The sequence below is a fragment of the Dermochelys coriacea genome, chromosome 4 (genome assembly GCF_009764565.3).
Source record: "Dermochelys coriacea isolate rDerCor1 chromosome 4, rDerCor1.pri.v4, whole genome shotgun sequence".
In the NCBI taxonomy this organism is placed as follows: domain Eukaryota; kingdom Metazoa; phylum Chordata; order Testudines; family Dermochelyidae; genus Dermochelys; species Dermochelys coriacea.
In genome coordinates this window covers 91,219,991-91,232,629 of record NC_050071.1, presented here as the reverse complement: position 1 = coordinate 91,232,629, position 12,639 = coordinate 91,219,991, and positions in this window count along the sequence as shown.

Sequence of the window (12,639 nt, the reverse complement as noted above, 5' to 3'; positions counted from 1 at the left end):
CTCCAGCTTTCACTTTTACCAGCTTTCGTACAGGTAGTGCCACACCCAGCTGCAGTTACATGTGGGCTCTCTGTCCAGTCCCTGCAATGAACCAACAATGGAAAGGCTACAACTAAGGCAACTCCCAACTCCCCAAGCACACACCCCCTCTGGAGTATAAACTGAAAATTATACCACCTTGCGCTGCACAGGGAACAGTACAGCGTAAGCTCATAAAGCTCGCCCCCTCCCTCTATGTGGAGAGGAATATGCAACAGCCTTTGCCCCTTGAGCTAAAATTCCCACACACTTCACTCCAACTCACTGGTTTAAATAAAGCAAAAACAAGTTTATTAACTACAAAAGATAGATTTAAGTGATTATAAGGGATAGCAAACAGATCAAAGCGGATTACCTAGCAAATAAACAAAAAACACAAACTAAGCCAATATACTAGATAGATTGGATATGAATTAGCAGATTATCACCGTAAGAGATGATACAAGCAGGTTCTTAAGGGGCAAGCTGCACTTGCTTTACAGCTTGGAATCCCCAGGTATTTCATTCACAGGCTAAAAATCCCTTTAGCCTGGGTCCAGCACTTCCCCCAGTTCAGTCTTTGTTCCTCAGGTGTTACCAGGAGTCTTCTTGTATGGGAAGTGAAGACCCAGAGATGATGTCACTCCCGCCTTATATAGCTTTTGCATATGGCAGGAAGCCTTTGTTCCCAAAGCTTGGTTCCCAAACCAGTCTGTGGAAAAATACTGACATCCCAAGATGGAGTCCAAAGACATGTGGTCTGGTCACATGTCCTTGTAGAGAGTCATAGCAGCCATTACTTGAGCATTCTCTGTATTGTCTGAGCATTGTCTGAGCATTCTCAGAAAGGTTTCCCAGGTGGGAGATAAGCTTCTCCTAAGGCCTGTTGTTCTTTCCTAATGGCCCATTGCCATGAATAGGCCCTTCCCCACCCACTATATAGACTGAAAGCATCTTGTCTAGTGGGCGTTATCCAGGTGTAACTACATTTGAAATACAGATAGATAGTCAGTATTCATAACTTCAGATAAAAATGATACATGTATACAAATAGGATAATCATATTCAGCAAATCATAACTTTTCCAATGATACCTCATATGATTTATCTTGCACAAAATGCATCATAATTATGCTACCACCATATCATAGTAATATCACTATGAAGAATATGGGGTGCAGTGTCACTGTGGAGAAATACATGTGTCTATAATTAATTTTTTACAGAGTGTCACATACTTTTTCATTTTTATCTTCCATTGCTTGTGGTACCCTCTTAAAAATTTAAAGTTAATATTTCCCGATTCATTTAGCCTCTTGCTATTTGGCAAACTTGTTGGGGTCCCCCCACTTTTTTTTTTATTTAGCACAAGTGAACACAAATATTTTCTTTTTGTTCACGTCATTTTTTGTGAATCAACTTTGATGCTAGCCTAGTTTTGTGAACAGAGTTTGTTAACATCCACACTTTCTTCAGCTCTGGAGCAACAGTGATGCTAGATGGGAAAGGCTCTGAGTTACTACAGAGTATTCTTTTCCAGGTGTTTGACTGTTTGACTGTCTTGCTGAAATGCTCAGGGTCCAAATGACCATCATGTTTGGGGTCAGGAAGGAATTTTCCCCTGGTTCAGATTGGCAGAGATCTTGGGGATTTTTCGCCTTCCTCCGCTATATGGGGCACAGGTCACTTGCAGGTTTTAACTGGAATAAATGATGAATTCTCTGTAACTTTAAGTCTTTAAAGAGGATGTCAGTAATTCCGCCAGAAATTATGGGTATATTACAGCAGTGGGTGAGTGAGGTTTTGTGGCTTGCAATGTGCAGGAGGTCAGACTAGATTATCATGATGGTTCCTTCTGCTGTTAAAGTCTGTGAACAGTAGATCCTATATAAACCTTGCATAATGACAGGTTTCAGAGTAGCAGCCGTGTTAGTCTGTATTCGCAAAAAGAAAAGGAGTACTTGTGGCACCTTAGTCTCTAAGGTGCCACAAGTACTCCTTTTCTTTATATAAACCTTGGCTATTGTTTACAGTTTCTTTGTCAGAGAGTGAGATTTTATATATATTTAGTTAGAATTCAGAGGACAATTTTCCCCAGATTCTAACAATTTCTCAGCATATTTTCAGTATGTTACTTACATTTAATCAAAGGTATTAATTAATATGCATTTAACAATTTAAATAATTAGATGGCTTTTTAAAAAGTGTTCAGCATTGGTCTATGTCTGCTTCCACTAAAGTCATTTGTTTTACCATTGAGTTCAGCACTGGCTTAATTGCTCCCACTGAGTGCTTTTAAAAATCTTTCCCATAGTACATAGTAAGAACTGGATTGTAACCCTACAATTCAGCATCAGTAAAGGATAGTTCATAGCTGTGTTGCCCTAGGAGCAAAGTCACAGGAGCAAAGTCACAATTAGGTTTCTGCTTCTCCTTTGTTCCAGGGGAAGTAATCTGCAGCAGTCTTTTTGCTAGCCCTACTGACCAACATTTTCGAATTAGGTGGGAGGCCCTTGGGAAGGGTTTTGGCTCCCAGGGTGGGAGGCCCCTGAATGCCACTGTATACTTTTCTACTAATTATACACATTTTTAGAAATATTATTGCCAATAGATAAGGTGGGATCTTTAAACTGACTTTGGCTACTACATTAAATCTGTGTTTTGTAAAAATAATTACACTCTGGATGCACTGATTCTTCCCACCAACTAAGAGCTAAAGTTTTACCAAATCTATATATAAGGTTGTTAATTTCAATTTATTTTAATCCTTTACTATTACTCTAATGCTGTTTTTGCAAACATATTGGGGGAAATCTTTATGTTAAACTTTCATAACAAAGTGCACAGGTTTTGGGGTCTGGATGGGGAGGACTATGAAAACTGGCTCTTTTCTGAGAGCATCAGAGCCCCCAAAGAATTTCTGGTTTGAAATCTGGAGTGGGGAAGAGGGACTTGATGATGGAGGAAATCCCCCAAACCTGTTACAGAATCCCCCAAACCTCAAGAGGTCATCAAGTCCAGCCCCCTGCACTGATGAAGGACCAAGTAAACCTCGTTTGTCCAGCCTCTTCTTCAAAACCTCAGTGATGGAGATTCCAAACTCCCTTAAAAGCCTATTCCAGATTTTAATTACCCTTGTAGTTAGAAGATTTTTCTGAATATCTACCTAAATCTCCCTTGCAGCAGATTAAGCCCATTGCTTCTTGTTCTACTTTAGCTGAACATGAAGAACAATTGACCATTTTCCTCTTAATAACAGCCCTAAAAATATCTGAAAACTGTTATCAAGTCCCCGCAACTCAGTCTTCTTTTCTCAAGACTAAAAAAGGCTTTTGTTGAAACTTTCCTCATAGGCCAGGTTTACTAAACCTTTATCAGTTTTGTTGCACACCTTGGGACATTCTCCAATTTGTCTACATCTTTCCTAAAATGTTGACTCATATTCAGTTTGTGATCCATTATAACCCCAGATCCTTTTCAGCAGTAGTATGATATAGCCAATTAGTTCTTATTTTGTAGTTGTGCATCTGATTTTTTTCCTGCCTAAGCGTAGTATTTTGCACTTGTCTTTATTGAATTGCATCTTGTTGATTTCAGGCCAATTCTACAATTTGTCACGGTTGTTTTGAATTCGAATGCTACCAACCCCTCACAGCTTGATGTCATCCACAAATTTTATAAGCATATTCTCCAGGCCATTATCCAAGTTATTAATGAAAATATTGAATAGTACCAGACCCAGGACTGAGCTCTGCAGAGTCCCACAATATATTCTGCCCCCCCCACCCCCTGCCAGTTTGACAGCAAACCAATGATAACTACTCTTTCAACCATTTGGGTACCCACTTTATAGCAATATCATCTAGACTTCATTTCCCTAGTTTGCTTATGAAAATGTCATGTGGGATTGCGTTAAAAGCCCTACTAAAAATCAAGATATATCACGGCTATTGGCACTGCTTCCCTCCTAAGCCCTAGACCAGTGAACCTTTCAAAGAAACAGTTAGGTTGGTTTGGCATGTTTAGTTCTTGACAAATCTATGCTCGTTATTCCTTATAATCTTACTATCCACTACATGCTTACAAACTGATTCTTCAATCATTTGTTCCAGTAGCTTTCCAGGTATTGAAGTTTTCCCAGGTCGTCTTTGTTCTTCTTTTTAAAGATATGTACTATGTTGCCCTTCTCCAGCCCTCTAGGACCTCATCCATTCTCCATGAATTCTCTAAGATAATTGCTGTCAGTTCCAAGATTGCCTCAGCTAGTTCCTTAAGTATCTGACAATGAATTTCCTAAGTAGATTCCTGCAAATCTGTAGATATCTGCTTCATATCCATGGACCACTTTTGCAGATAGTGGATTGGATGTGGATACAACTGTGCAGGGCTCTACTCACCGGCTTCCAGCTCAGGCAACCCAGGGAGTGCAGCGCGCTCAGGGCCGGCAGCAGCAGTAGCCAGTGGCTGGGGCTGGGTGGCAGGTTGGACTCAGGGCTGTCCAGAACCCGCTCGCCATGCTGCTTCCTGTCCAGAAGCTAAGGCCCCTCAGGCAGTGACAGTGTCCCCATCACAGTGACTGTGCTCCCAGTCCTGGGCCCGGACTGACGGCTCCTGGGCAGCAGGGCCCACCCCCGGCCATGGGGATTGGAGTGGCTGGGGCCCTGATGCCCCACCCCACCACCCTACTGTGATGCAACACACACTGCTGCTGCTGTGTGCCGTCCCTTGTGAGCCCCCGGGAGCAGCATGTGACACAAAGCCCCTTCCCCCCAGCATCTCCTTTGTCCTGCCTCTTCCCTGCAAAACTCTGCCACCCACTCCTTCCCTTCCCTTGCCCATGTGTTTCTAGCCCATGTGAGACGGCTTGCGGATGTGGATACAGGTAAAAGATGGCTAGCACAGGGGTTGGCAAACTACGGCCTGCGGGCCGGATTCGGCCCACAAGCCATTTTAAGCCAGCCCTTGAGCTCCTGCTGGGAAGTGGGGTCTGGGGCTTGCCCCGCTCCAGCACTCCAGCCAGGGCACAGGGTTGGGCCACTCCACGCAGCTCCCAGAAGCAGTGGCATGGCCCCCCTCCGGCTCCTACGCGCACCAATGGCCCCGCTCCAATGGCCCCCTCTGGCACTCCAATGGGAGCTGCAGGGGTGGTGCCTGCGGACAGGGCCGCACCTCCACATAGGAGCCGGAGAAGGGACATGCTGTTGCTTCTGGGAGCCGCTTGAGGTAAGCGCTGCTTGGAGCCTGCACCCCTGATCCTGCACCCCTGAGCCTCTCCCCATACCCCAACCCCCTGCCCCAGCCCTGATCCCCCACCTGCCCTCCAAACCCCTCGATCCCAGCCCAGAACACCTTCCTGCACCCAAACGCCTCATCCCCAACCCCACCCCAGAGCCCACACCCCCAGCCAAAGCCTGCACCCCTTCCCACACCCCCAGCCTTCTGCCCAGCCTCCTGCCCCAGCCCTGATTCCCCTCCCGCCTCCAAACCCCCCGGTCCCAGCCTAGAGCACCCTCCTACACTCCAAACCTCTCATCCCCAGCCCCACCCCAAAACCCTCATCCCCCCCACACCCCACTCTCCCCCCTGTACACCAGCCTGGAGCCCCCTCCCACACTCTGAACTCATCATTTCTGGCCCTACCCCAGAGCCTGCACCCCCAACCAGAGCCCTCACTCCCACCCACACCCCAACCCCAATTTCTATTCCCAGATGTGGCACTTGGGCCAAAAATGTTGCCCACCTCTGGGCTAGCAGATCGTGGCTCAGATTGTGGATTGATCCTGGCGGATGCGGATCAGATGCAGATCCACATTTTTGTACCCATGCAGGGCTCTATTCATAAGGTCCTGCCAACCTGAATACATCTAACTTATCTAACTATTCTTTAACATGTTCTTTCCTTATTTTGGCTTGCGTTCCTGACCCTTTGATTGAGTCTCTGATCACCATTAACCTTTTTAGTGAAGACTGAAGCAAAATAGGCATTAAACACCTCAGCCTTCTTGTTACTAACTCTTGCAGTGTGCTTCACTTCACAAGCATGCCTAGTGGGCAAGCTATGGCTCAACAGTCACCAAAGTCCTGGAATGGCCTTGCTGGGCAATCTGAGGGCCTGGCAAGCCAAGTTACAGTCTATAATCCCCAGAGTTCTTCTCGTCAGGGAGAAGGGGAAGGGGAGTCAGGCCCTCCGTCTCCACCAGGTCCCAGTCCAGGAACCAGAGGTGAGGAGTGTCTCAGTCCTCTCTTGCCAATTCACCACAGCAGCCTGCCCTATTCTCTCTTCAGTTAGGGGCATGGTCCCAGCACCGTTCTTCCCTCCCAGCAAGGATTGTTCAAACAGCCTCAACAGTTCAGATAGTTAATGGGGCTTCCCAGGTCACTTCTTAGTGTCCATTTGTTCCTCCTTGTCAAAGAGAAGGGGAAAGAAAAAGGGACAGGCCCCTGGCCTCCTGGAAAGGTTTTACCCATAGTCCAAACCCATCTCCTGTAGATCACTCTGTCTCAGGAGCTACAAATTAGCTTTTTTTCTATAGACAACTTCTCCTTCACTCCCCACACCTGAGTGTCAGAGTCCCCTTTGAAGCAGGTTCTCCATTTATAGCATACTCTGCAGCTGCTGAGGGGCAGGAACTCATTGGCCCAGTTCTGCTCCATCATGCCCTTAGCCTTAGTGTGGGATCTGTAAACCCCATCACAGCTCTCCTGTCCCACCAAGTGGAGGACTTCATCTTTCTTTCTTCCTTTCTTTCTCATAATATATTCAAAGAACCTCTTATTATTGCCTTTTTTATCCCTTCCTAATGTAACTCACTTTGTGCCTTGGCCTTCCTGATTTTGTCCCTACATGCTTGTGCTCTTCTTCTGTACTCTTCTTTAGCCATTATAGAATCATAGAATTGTAGGACTGGAAGGGACCTCAAGAGGTCATCTAATCCATTCCCCTGCACTCATGGCAGGACTAAGTATTATCTAGACCACTCCTGACAGGTGTTTGTCTCTTAAAAATCTCCAATGATGCAGATTCCACAACCTTCCCCCGGCAATTTATTCTACTGCTTAACCACCCTGACAGTTAGGAAGTTTTTTCCTAATGTCCAACCTAAACTGCTCTTGCTGGAATTTAAGCCCATTGCTTCTTGTCCTATCCGCAGTGGTTAGGAACAACAATTTTTCTCTCTCCTCCTTATAACAACCTTTTACGTACTTGAAAACTGTTATCATGTTCCCTCTCAGTCTTCTCGTCTCCAGACTAAACAAACCTAGTTTTTTCAATCTTCCCTCAGAGGTCATTTTTTCTAGACCTTTAATAATTTTTGTTGCTCTTCTCTGGACTTTCTCCAATTTGTCCACATCTTTCCTGAAATGTGGTGCCCAGAACTAGACACAATACTCCAGCTGAGGCCTAATCAGCACGAAACAGAGCAGAAGAATTACCACACTCTTGCTAATACATCCCAGAATGATGTCAGCTTGACCATGAACCACTGATAACTACTCTCTGGGAATGGTTTTCCAATCAGTTATGCACCCACCTTAAAGTAGCTCTATCTAGGTTGTATCAAAAGCCTTACTAAAATCAAGATATTCCACATCTACCGCTTCCCCTCTATCTGCAAGGCTTGTTACACTGTCAAAGAAAGCTGTTAGGTTGGTTTAACATGATTTGTTCTTGACAAATCCATGGTGACTGTTACTTATCACCTTATTATCTTCTAGATGTTTGCAAATTGATTGCTTAATTATTTGCTCCATTATCTTTCTGGGTACTGAAGTTAAGATGACTGGTTTGTAATTCCCTGAGATGTCCTTATTTCCCTTTTTATAGATTGGTACTATATTTGCCCTTTTCCAGTCCTCTGGAATCTCTTCCTTCTTCCATGACCTTTCGAAGATAGTTGCTAATGGCTCAGATGTTGCCTCAGTCAGCTCCTTGAGTATTCTAGGAGGTATTTCATCAGGCTCTGCTGACTTGACATCTAATTTGTCTAACAACAAGGAGTCTGGTAGCACCTTAAAGACAAACAGATTTATTTGGGCATAAGCTTTCGTGGGTAAAACCCCCTTCTTCAGATGTGTGGAGTGAAAATTACAGATGCAGGCATAATTATACTGACACATGAAGAGAAGGGAGTTACCTCATAAGTGGAGAACCAGTGTTGACAGGGCCAATACAATCAGGGTGGATGTATTTAACTCCCAATAATTGATGAGGAGGTGTCAATTCCAGGAGAGTCAAAGTTGCTTTTGTAGTGAGCCAGCCACTCCCAGTCCCTATTCAAGCCCAAATTAATGGTGTTAAATTTGCAAATGAATTTTAGTTCTGCAGTTTCTCTTTGAAGTCTCTACGTAAAAGAATAAATGGACACAAATCGGACATCAGGAATGATAACATACAAAAGCCAGTAGGAGAACGCTTCAATCTTCCTGGACATTCTATAACAGATTTAAAAGTAGCCATACTTGAACAAAAAAACTTCAGAAACAGACTTCAAAGAGAAATGCATCTGTAATTTTCACTCCATGCATCTGAAGAAGTGGGTTTTACCCATGAAAACTTATGCCCAAATAAATCTGTTAGTCTTTAAGGTGCCACCGGACTCCTTGTTGTTTTTGTGGATACAGACTAACACAGCTACCCTCTGATACTAATTTGTCTAAGTAATTTTAATTTATTCTTTCCCTATTTTAGCATCTGACCATACCTCATGTTCACTATGTTAGTTGTCCAATCGCTACTAACCTTTTTGGTGAAAACCGAAACAAAGAAGTCATTTAGCACTTCTGCCATTTCCACATTTGCAGTTTTTGTTTTTCCCTTCTCATTGTGTAACAGGCCTACCCTGTCCTTGGTCTTCCTCTCGCTTCTAATGTATTTGTAGAATGTTTTGTTGTTACCTTTTATGTTTCTAACTAGTTTAATCTCATTTTGTGCCTTGGCCTTTCTAATGTTGTCCCTACATACTTGTGTTATTTGTTTATATTCATCCTTTGTAATTTGACATAGTTTCCACTTTTTGTAGGACTCTTTTTTGAGTTTCAGATCATTGAAGGTCTCCTGGTTAAGCCAGCGTGGTCTCTTGCCATACGTCCTACCTTTCCCATGCAGTGGGATAGTTTGTTCTTCTGCCCTTAATCATGTCTCTGAAAAACTGCCAACTCTCTTGAACCATTTTCCCCTTAGACTTGCTTCCCATGTGATCTTACCTACCAACTCCCTGAGTTTGCTAAAGTCTGCCTTCTTGAAATCCATTATCTTTATTGTGCTGTTCTCCCTTCTACCATTCCTTAGAATCAGGAGTTAATTAGGGTTTTGTGGGGCCCCTGGACCAGAGCAAGTAGGGACCACTCCCCAGCCCTTCCACCTGCAGCCCCCTTGTCCCCCCTCCATCTGGCGCTTCTGCTGAGGAAATGGGGTCGGGGCACCGGGCTTGTCCCGCTCTGCCCTCCCGATGCTCAATCCGGGGAGCCGGGTCATGGTGTAGGGAGCGGCAGGAGCACCGGGCAGGTGGAGTGGGGCAAGCCCTTATGCCCCAACCCTGCTCCCACCTGGAGCACTGGGTGGGCATGTGGAGTGAGGCAAGCCCCCATGCCCCAACTCTGCTCTCCGGCAGGCGCACTGGTCGCGCAGAATGGGTTGGGGCGTGGGGGTGCCCCACTTGGTCGGGGTCTCTGGGTACGGGCCCATTGGCCCAGTTGCTAATCTGCCAATGCTTAACATCATGAATTCTACCATTTCATGATAACTTTCACCTAAGCTGCCTTCCACTTTCAAATTCCCAGCCAATTCCTCCCTATCTGTCAAAATCAAATCTAGAACAGCCTCTACCCTAGTAGCTTTCTCCACCTTCTGAAATAAAAAATTAGTCCATGTTTCCACTTTTAGTACAATTCCTTTTTGATTTTCAGGTCATTAAAGAGTTTCTGATGGAGCTTTATTGTCTTTTTACTATTCTTCCTATCTTTCCTTCACATCAGAATAGTTGGTAGTTATGCACTTAATATTGTCTCCTTAAGAAACTGCCAGTTCTCCTGAACTCCCTTTTCCCTTAGATTTTCTTCCCCTGGAACTTACTTACTCATTTCTCTGAGTTTGTTAAAGTTTGCTTTTTTGTTGCCCATTGTCCTTATTCTGATGCTCTCACTTCTTTCTTTCCTCGGAATCATGCAATCTATCATTTAATGACCAATTTTACCCCAAATTGCTTTCAACTTCAGATTCACAACCAATTCCTCCCTCTTGGTAAGAATCAAGACTAAAATGGCTGTCCCTCTGGCTTCCTCTACTTTCTGGATCAAAAACTTGTCCCCAGTACATTCGAAGAACTTATTGGAAATTGTGTGTTTAGCTTTATTATTTTTCCAACAGCTGTCTGGATAGTTCAAGTCCCCCATTACTACTGGTCTTGTTTTGGATATTTCTGTTATTCGGTCTAGAAATGCCTCATCCACCTCCTCTTTCTGATTTGGTGACCTATGGTAGATCCCTAACATGAGGTCACCCCTATTTTTCTCCTTTTATCTTTACCCAAAGACTTAACTGGTCTGCCTCTCACCTCCTTCTGAACCTCAGAACAAGTGTATATATTTTTGATGTGTAATGTAACATCTGTATCCTTTTTTCCCTACCATTCCTTCCTGAACAAGCCGTACCCCTCTGTACTAATATTCCAGTCATGAGATTTAACCCAAAATGATCATATCTTAATGTCCCAATGAACTGAGATCCCAGCCCATCCATGTCCCTCCCCACACAGCTCAACCTGCCACCTATAAGACCCAGGCCCTCCAGATCCTGAGTCAACCCAGTTTCAATATCCTTTCAGCCCATTTCTTCACAGACTCAATCTGATCCCCTTCTCCCTCCCTGCCCAGCAATAAGCTCCCTGCAGGGGAAGGTATCAGGTACCTCCACTCCTTCACCACTCTCACATGCCCTGCTCTCCTCAGCCACTCTCCTCTCAGGGTGTCCCTGCCCAGCCCAAGGCTCTTTCACACATGCACAGAGACTCCCTCCTCTAGGCCATGCTCTCCACTCCTGCCTCATGCAATAGCAACTCAGCATCATTCTAGTTTCATGGTCATGAGCCAATGGACCTGCTCAATGCTAAGCAGAGTGATCCAAGATGGCAGCACCCGTGGCCTTCCATTCCAGTGACGGATGAAGCTCTCTTGCCCCAGTGAGCAGGTCAGGTTCTCCTCCTGTGATGCCCCACCCCACTCCATCTCAGCCCTGGCCCTGCTGGATCACCTGCCCCAAGCTTCTTCTCCTGCACTGCAGGAGATAACATTATTAAATCACGAGTCAGAAGTTTTTTGGTTATAAATGGGACATTCCTTGACATGACAGGAAACTTGGTCAGTCTGTTGCTAGCCCAAATTATTTCCCTTTCTGTGATGAATCTGGTGCATGAGCCAGTGCACTGGTGGGGATGGAGTCAATTCCCAGTCTTCCCTACTCAGTCCCCATAAACTCTGTGGGATGGGGAGTAGCTGTCTGACAATGGCCTCTCTTCTCTACTGCCTGTGAAGGCTCTGGTGATGGAGGTAGCTCATGCAAGGCATAAGGAGGCTCCTTACGCTCCCTTACTCTCCTGCACGGGTGCACATGAGGGTCCATGACTGACCCCTAAAAGAGAGGAAGGATGACTCTGAAGTTAAGGCCCAGAACTGGGAGCTGAGCTCTGGGTTCTAATAGCCAGTTCTGACATTAACTTTGTTTGTGACAAGTCAATTAACTTCTCTGAGCTTCAGTATACCCTATCTGGAAAATGGGGATAGTAATACAGGGATATTGTGAGGCTTACTTCATTAATATCTTTAAGCACTTTGAGATCCCTGGATTGAAGGAACCTATATATGTGCATTTTTAATTCAAATGGAACAAAATCAAATAAAAGAATAATTATTTATAACAGATTGTATAAAATGTACAGCTTTTTACTTTACTTGTTTAAATGCTTCCCACCTTCCTAACTGATATGAAGTCCTGCCCTTTGACTATATGCTAAGTACACAGTTAATTCTAGGGTCTGAGATGTATGTTATATACAAGGCTCCTTTTAACATGAATCTTCGTTATAAGGCTACCCTTGAAAGTTCTCTAAGTCAATCTGATTCTAGGTCATATGAGATCCACTGAAATCCATTACAAGCTTTCCCCTTATATTAGCTATCTGCTGTATGCATCTTTATAGAGAAGGAGCACTGTTTTTATAAATACAATTTATAAAACTATGTTGATACTTTCAGCATCTACATGCCATTGGGATAATCTAAACAAAGTATTGTATGTCTCATACCTTTATGAGCTAATTTGCCTGCCACTCAAGCTGTACAAAACCCTCTCTAATAGTCAGTAGCTAAGGCAGTTGTTACATGTGATTTAAATCAAGACTTTTTGGACTGTATTATTGTATAGGTCATAATATTTTCTAGAATACTCACAGACTCTGTACTTTATAAGCAGAAGGACATGTGGTCTGGGTGGGCAAATTCCCATCATTAAGACTGTAGTCAATCAAAAAGGATTAAACACTTAATAATAAATACTCCAGGACATTCCTTTTGAAGATATGTACGGGTAGCTGAATTTCTGACCAATGATTTTCTGCATTGTGCTGG